Source organism: Tachypleus tridentatus, chromosome 7 (genome assembly GCF_004210375.1).
Source record: "Tachypleus tridentatus isolate NWPU-2018 chromosome 7, ASM421037v1, whole genome shotgun sequence".
NCBI lineage: Eukaryota > Metazoa > Arthropoda > Merostomata > Xiphosura > Limulidae > Tachypleus > Tachypleus tridentatus.
The window spans coordinates 100,622,958-100,629,993 of NC_134831.1; positions in this window are offsets into that span (position 1 = coordinate 100,622,958).

Genomic DNA, 7,036 nt, shown 5'->3' on the forward strand with positions numbered 1-7,036 from the left:
AGCTATATTTGTACAAAACTTCACTGATGATTGGAGTACTGTGTGATAACAATTTCCAAAGAGCTATATTTGTAGAAAACTTCACTGATGGCTGGAGTACTGTGTGATAAAAATTTCCAAAGAGCTATATTTGTACAAAACTTCACTGATGGCTGGAGTACAATGTGATCACAATTTCCAAAGAGCTATATTTGTTCAAAACTTCACTGATGGCTGGAATACTATGTCATCACAATTTCCAAAGAGCTATATTTGTACAAAACTTCACTGATGGCTGGAATACTATGTCATCACAATTTCCAAAGAGCTATATTTGTACAAAACTTCACTGATGGCTGGAATACTATGTCATCACAATTTCCAAAGAGCTATATTTGTACAAAACTTCACTGATGGCTGGAGTACTATGTAATAACAATTTCCAAAGAGCTATATTTGTACAAAACTTCACTGATGGCTGGAGTACAATGTGATCACAATTTCCAAGGAGCTGTATTTGTACAAAACGTCACTGATGGCTGGAGCACTATGTGATCACAATTTCCAAGGAGCTGTATTTGTACAAAACTTCACTGATGGCTAGAGTACTATGTGATCACAATTTCCAAAGAGCTATATTTGTTAAAACCTTCACTGATGGCTGGAGAACAATGTCATCACAATTTCCAAAGAGCTATATTTGTACAAAACTTCACTGTTGGCTGGAGTACAATGTGATCACAATTTCCAAGGAGCTATATTTGTAGAAAACTTCACTGATGGCTGCAGTACTATGTGATAACAATTTCCAAAGAGCTATATTTGTACAAAACTTCCCTGATGGCTGCAGTACTATGTGATAACAATTTCCAAAGAGCTATATTTGTACAAAACATTTCTGATGGCTGAAGTACAATGTGATCACAATTTCCAAAGAGCTATATTTGTACAAAACTTCACTGATGGCTGCAGTACTATGTGATAACAATTTCCAAAGAGCTATATTTGTACAAAACTTTACTGATGGCTGCAGTACTATGTGATAACAATTTCCAAAGAGCTATATTTGTACAAATCTTCTCTGATCCCTGGAGTACTATGTGATCACAATTTCCAAAGAGCTATATTTGTTCAAAACTTCACTGATGGCTGGAGTACTGTGTGATCACAATTTCCAAAAAGCTATATTTGAACAAAACTTCACTGATGGCTGGAGTACTATGTCATCACAAGTTCCAAAGAGCTATATTTCTACAAAACTTCACTGATGGCTGGAATACGATGTCATCACAATTTCCAAAGAGCTATATTTGTACAAAACTTCACTGATGGCTAGAGTACTATGTGATAACAATTTCCAAAGAGCTATATTTGTACAAAACTTCACTGATGGCTGGAGTACAATGTGATCACAATTTCCAGAGAGCTATATTTGTACAAAACTTCACTGATGGCTGGAGTACTATGTGATCACAATTTCCAAAGAGCTATATTTGTAGAAAACTTCACTGATGGCTGGAGTACAATGTGATCACAATTTCAAAGAGCTATATTTGTACAAAACTTCACTGATGGCTGGAGTACAGTGTCATCACAATTTCCAAAGAGCTATATTTGTACAAAACTTCACTGATGGCTGGAGTACTATGTGATAACAATTTCCAAAGAGCTATGTTTGTACAAAACTTCACTGATGGCTGCAGTACTATGTGATAACAATTTCCAAAGAGCTATATTTGTTAAAACCTTCACTGATGGCTGGAGTACAATGTGATCACAATTTCCAAGGAGCTATATTTGTACAAAACTTCACTGATGGCTGGAGTACAGTGTCATCACAATTTCCAAAGAGCTATATTTGTACAAAACTTCACTGATGGCTGGGTACTATGTGATAACAATTTCCAAAGAGCTATATTTGTACAAAACTTCACTGATGGCTGCAGTACTATGTGATAACAATTTCCAAAGAGCTATATTTGTTAAAACCTTCACTGATGGCTGGAGTACTATGTGATCACAATTTCCAAAGAGCTATATTTGTACAAAACATCACTGATGGCTGGAGTACTATATAATAACAATTTCCAAAAAGCTATAATTGTACAAAACTTCACTGATGGCTGGAGTACAATGTGATCACAATTTCCAAGGAGCTATATTTGTACAAATCTTCACTGATGGCTGGAGTACTATGTGATAACAATTTCCAAAAAGATATATTTGTTCAAAACTTCATTGATGGCTGGAGTACTATGTGATAACAATTTCCAAAGAGCTATATTTGTACAAAACTTCATTGATGGCTGGAGTACTATGTGATAACAATTTCCAAAGAGCTATATTTGTACAAAACTTCATTGATGACTGAGTACTATGTGATAACAATTTCCAAAGAGCTATATTTGTACAAAATTTCACTGATGGCTGGAGTACCATGTGATAACAATTTCCAAAGAGCTATATTTGTACAAAACTTCACTGATGGTCGGAGTAGTATGTGATAACAATTTCCAAAGAGCTATATTTGTACAAAACTTCACTGATGGCTGAGTTGTATGTCATCACAAATTGCAAAGAGCTATATTTGTACAAAACTTCACTGATGGCTGAGTACTATGTGATAACAATTTACAAAGAGCTATATTTGTACAAAACTTCACTGATGGCTGGAGTACAATGTGATCACAATTTCCAAAGAGCTATATTTGTTCAAAACTTCACTGATGGCTGGAATACTATGTCATCACAATTTCCAAAGAGCTATATTGGTACAAAACTTCACTGATGGCTGGAGTACTATGTGATAACAATTTTGAAAGAGCTATATTTGTACAAAACTTCACTGATGGCTGAGTACTATGTGATAACAATTTTGAAAGAGCTATATTTGTACAAAACTTCACTGGATGGCTGGAGTACTATGTGATAACAATTTCAAAGAGCTATATTTGTTCAAAACTTCCTGATGGCTGGAGTACTATGTCATCACAATTTCCAAAAAGCTATATTTGTTCAAAACTTCATTGATGGCTGGAGTACTATGTGATCACAATTTCCAAAGAGCTCTATTTCTTCAAAACTTCACTGGTGGCTGGAGTACTATTTGATCACAATTTCCAAAGAGCTATATTTGTTCAAAATATCACTGATGGCTGGAGTACTATGTGATCATAAAGATCTATATTTGTACAACAATTCACTGATGGCTGAGTACTATGTGATCACAAAGAGCTATATTTGTACAAAACTTCACTGATGGCTGGAGTACTATGTCATCACAATTTCCAAGAGCTATATTTGTAGAAAACTTCACTGATGGCTGGAGTACTATGTCATCACAATTTCCAAGAGCTATATTTGTAGAAAACTTCACTGATGGCTGGAGTACTATGTCATCACAATTTCCAAAGACCTATATTTGTACAAAACTTCACTGATGACTGGAGTACAATGTGATCACAATTTCCAAAGAGCTATATTTGTAGAAAACTTCACTGATGGCTGGAGTACAATGTGATCACAACTGCCAAAGAGCTATATTTGTACAAAACTTCACTGATGGCTGGAGTACTATGTCATCACAATTGCCAAAGAGCTATATTTGTACAAAACTTCACTGATGGCTGAGTACTATGTCATCACAATTTCCAAAGAGCTATATTTGTAGAAAACTTCACTGATGGCTGGAGTACTATGTGATAACAATTTCGAAAGAGCTATATTTGTTCAAAACTTCACTGATGGCTGAGTACGATGTGATAACAATTTCCAAAGAGCTATATTTGTACAAAACTTCACTGATGGCTGGAGTACTATGTGATCACAATTTCCAAAGAGCTATATTTGTTAAAACTTCACTGATGGCTGAGTACAATGTGATAACAATTTCAAAGAGCTATATTTGTACAAAACTTTACTGATGGCTGCAGTACTATGTGATAACAATTTCCAAAGAGCTATATTTGTACAAAACTTCACTGATGGCTGGAGTAGTATGTGATAACAATTTCCAAAGAGCTATATTTGTACAAAACTTCACTGATGGCTGAGTTGTATGTCATCACAAATTTCAAAGAGCTATATTTGTACAAAACTTCACTGATGGCTGGAGTACTATGTGATAACAATTTACAAAGAGCTATATTTGTACAAAACTTCACTGATGGCTGAGTACAATGTGATCACAATTTCCAAAGAGCTATATTTGTTCAAAACTTCACTGATGGCTGGAGTACAATGTGATCACAATTTCAAAGAGCTATATTTGTACAAAACTTCACTGATGGCTGGAGTACTATGTGATAACAATTTTGAAAGAGCTATATTTGTACAAAACTTCACTGATGGCTGGAGTACTATGTGATAACAATTTGAAAGAGCTATATTTGTACAAAACTTCACTGATGGCTGGAGTACTGTGTGATAACAATTTCAAAGAGCTATATTTGTTCAAAACTTCACTGATGGCTGGAGTACTATGTCATCACAATTTCCAAAAAGCTATATTTGTTCAAAACTTCACTGATGGCTGGAGTACTATGTGATCACAATTTCCAAAGAGCTATATTTCTACAAAACTTCACTGATGGCTGGAGTACAATGTCATCACAATTTCCAAAGAGCTATATTTGTTCAAAATATCACTGATGGCTGGAGTACTATGTGATCATAAAGATCTATATTTGTACAACAATTCACTGATGGCTGGATACTATGTGATCACAAAGAGCTATATTTGTACAAAACTTCACTGATGGCTGAGTACTATGTCATCACAATTTCCAAGAGCTATATTTGTAGAAAACTTCACTGATGGCTGGAGTACTATGTCATCACAATTTCCAAGAGCTATATTTGTAGAAAACTTCACTGATGGCTGAGTACTATGTGATCACAATTTCCAAAGAGCTATATTTGTAGAAAACTTCACTGATGGCTGGAGTACAATGTGATCACAATTTCCAAAGAGCTATATTTGTACAAAACTTCACTGATGGCTGGAGTACTATGTCATCACAATTTCAAAGAGCTATATTTGTACAAAACTTCACTGATGGCTGAGTACTATGTGATCACAATTTCCAAAGAGCTATATTTGTAGAAAACTTCACTGATGGCTGGAGTACTATGTGATAACAATTTCAAAGAGCTATATTTGTACAAAACTTCACTGATGGCTGAGTACTATGTGATAACAATTTCCAAAGAGCTATATTTGTACAAAACTTCACTGATGACTGGAGTACTATGTGATAACAATTTCCAAAGAGCTATATTTGTACAAAATTTCACTGATGGCTGAGTACCATGTGATAACAATTTCCAAAGAGCTATATTTGTACAAAACTTCACTGATGGCTGGAGTACTATGTGATAACAATTTCCAAAGAGCTATATTTGTACAAAACTTCACTGATGGCTGGGGTACTATGTCATCACAATTTCCAAAGAGCTATATTTGTACAAAACTTCACTGATGGCTGGAGTACAGTGTCATCACAATTTCCAAAGAGCTATATTTGTACAAAACTTCACTGATCTCTGGAGTACTATGTGATCACAATTTCCAAAGAGCTATATTTGTACAAAAAATTCACTGATGGCTGAAGTACTATATGATATCAATTTCAAAGAGCTATATTTGTACAAAACTTCACTGATGATTGAGTACTATGTGATAACAATTTCCAAAGAGCTATATTTGTAGAAAACTTCACTGATGGCTGAGTACTGTGTGATAAAATTTCCAAAGAGCTATATTTGTACAAAACTTCACTGATGGCTGGAGTACAATGTGATCACAATTTCAAAGAGCTATATTTGTTCAAAACTTCACTGATGGCTGGAATACTATGTCATCACAATTTCCAAAGAGCTATATTTGTACAAAACTTCACTGATGGCTGGAATACTTTGTCATCACAATTTCCAAAGAGCTATATTTGTACAAAACTTCACTGATGGCTGGAATACTATGTCATCACAATTTCCAAAGAGCTATATTTGTACAAAACTTCACTGATGGCTGGAGTACTATGTAATAACAATTTCCAAAGAGCTATATTTGTACAAAACTTCACTGATGGCTGGAGTACAATGTGATCACAATTTCCAAAGAGCTATATTTGTACAAAACGCCACTGATGGCTGGAGCACTATGTGATCACAATTTCCAAGGAGCTGTATTTGTACAAAACTTCACTGATGGCTGGAGTACTATGTGATCACAATTTCCAAAGAGCTATATTTGTTAAAACCTTCACTGATGGCTGGAGAACAATGTCATCACAATTTCCAAAGAGCTATATTTGTACAAAACTTCACTGATGGCTAGAGTACTATGTAATAACAATTTCCAAAGAGCTATATTTGTACAAAACTTCACTGATGGCTGGAGTACAATGTGATCACAATTTCCAAAGAGCTATATTTGTACAAAACTTCACTGATGGCTGGAGCACTATGTAATCACAATTTCCAAAGAGCTATATTTGTTAAAACCTTCACTGATGGCTGAGTACAATGTGATCACAATTTCCAAAGAGCTATATTTGTACAAAACTTCACTGATGGCTGGAGTACATGTCATCACAATTTCCAAAGAGCTATATTTGTACAAAACTTCACTGATGGCTGGAGTACTATGTGATAACAATTTCCAAAGAGCTATATTTGTACAAAACTTCACTGATGGCTGGAGTACTATGTGATAACAATTTCCAAAGAGCTATATTTGTTAAAACCTTCACTGATGGCTGGAGTACTATGTGATCACAATTTCCAAAGGGCTATATTTGTACAAAATATCACTGATGGCTGGAGTACTATATAATAACAATTTCCAAAAGCTATATTTGTACAAAACTTCACTGATGGCTGGAGTACAATGTGATCACAATTTCAAAGAGCTATATTTGTACAAATCTTCACTGATGGCTGGAGTACTATGTGATAACAATTTCCAAAAAGATATATTTGTTCAAAACTTCACTGATGGCTGAGTACTATGTGATAACAATTTCCAAAGAGCTATATTTGTACAAAACTTCACTGA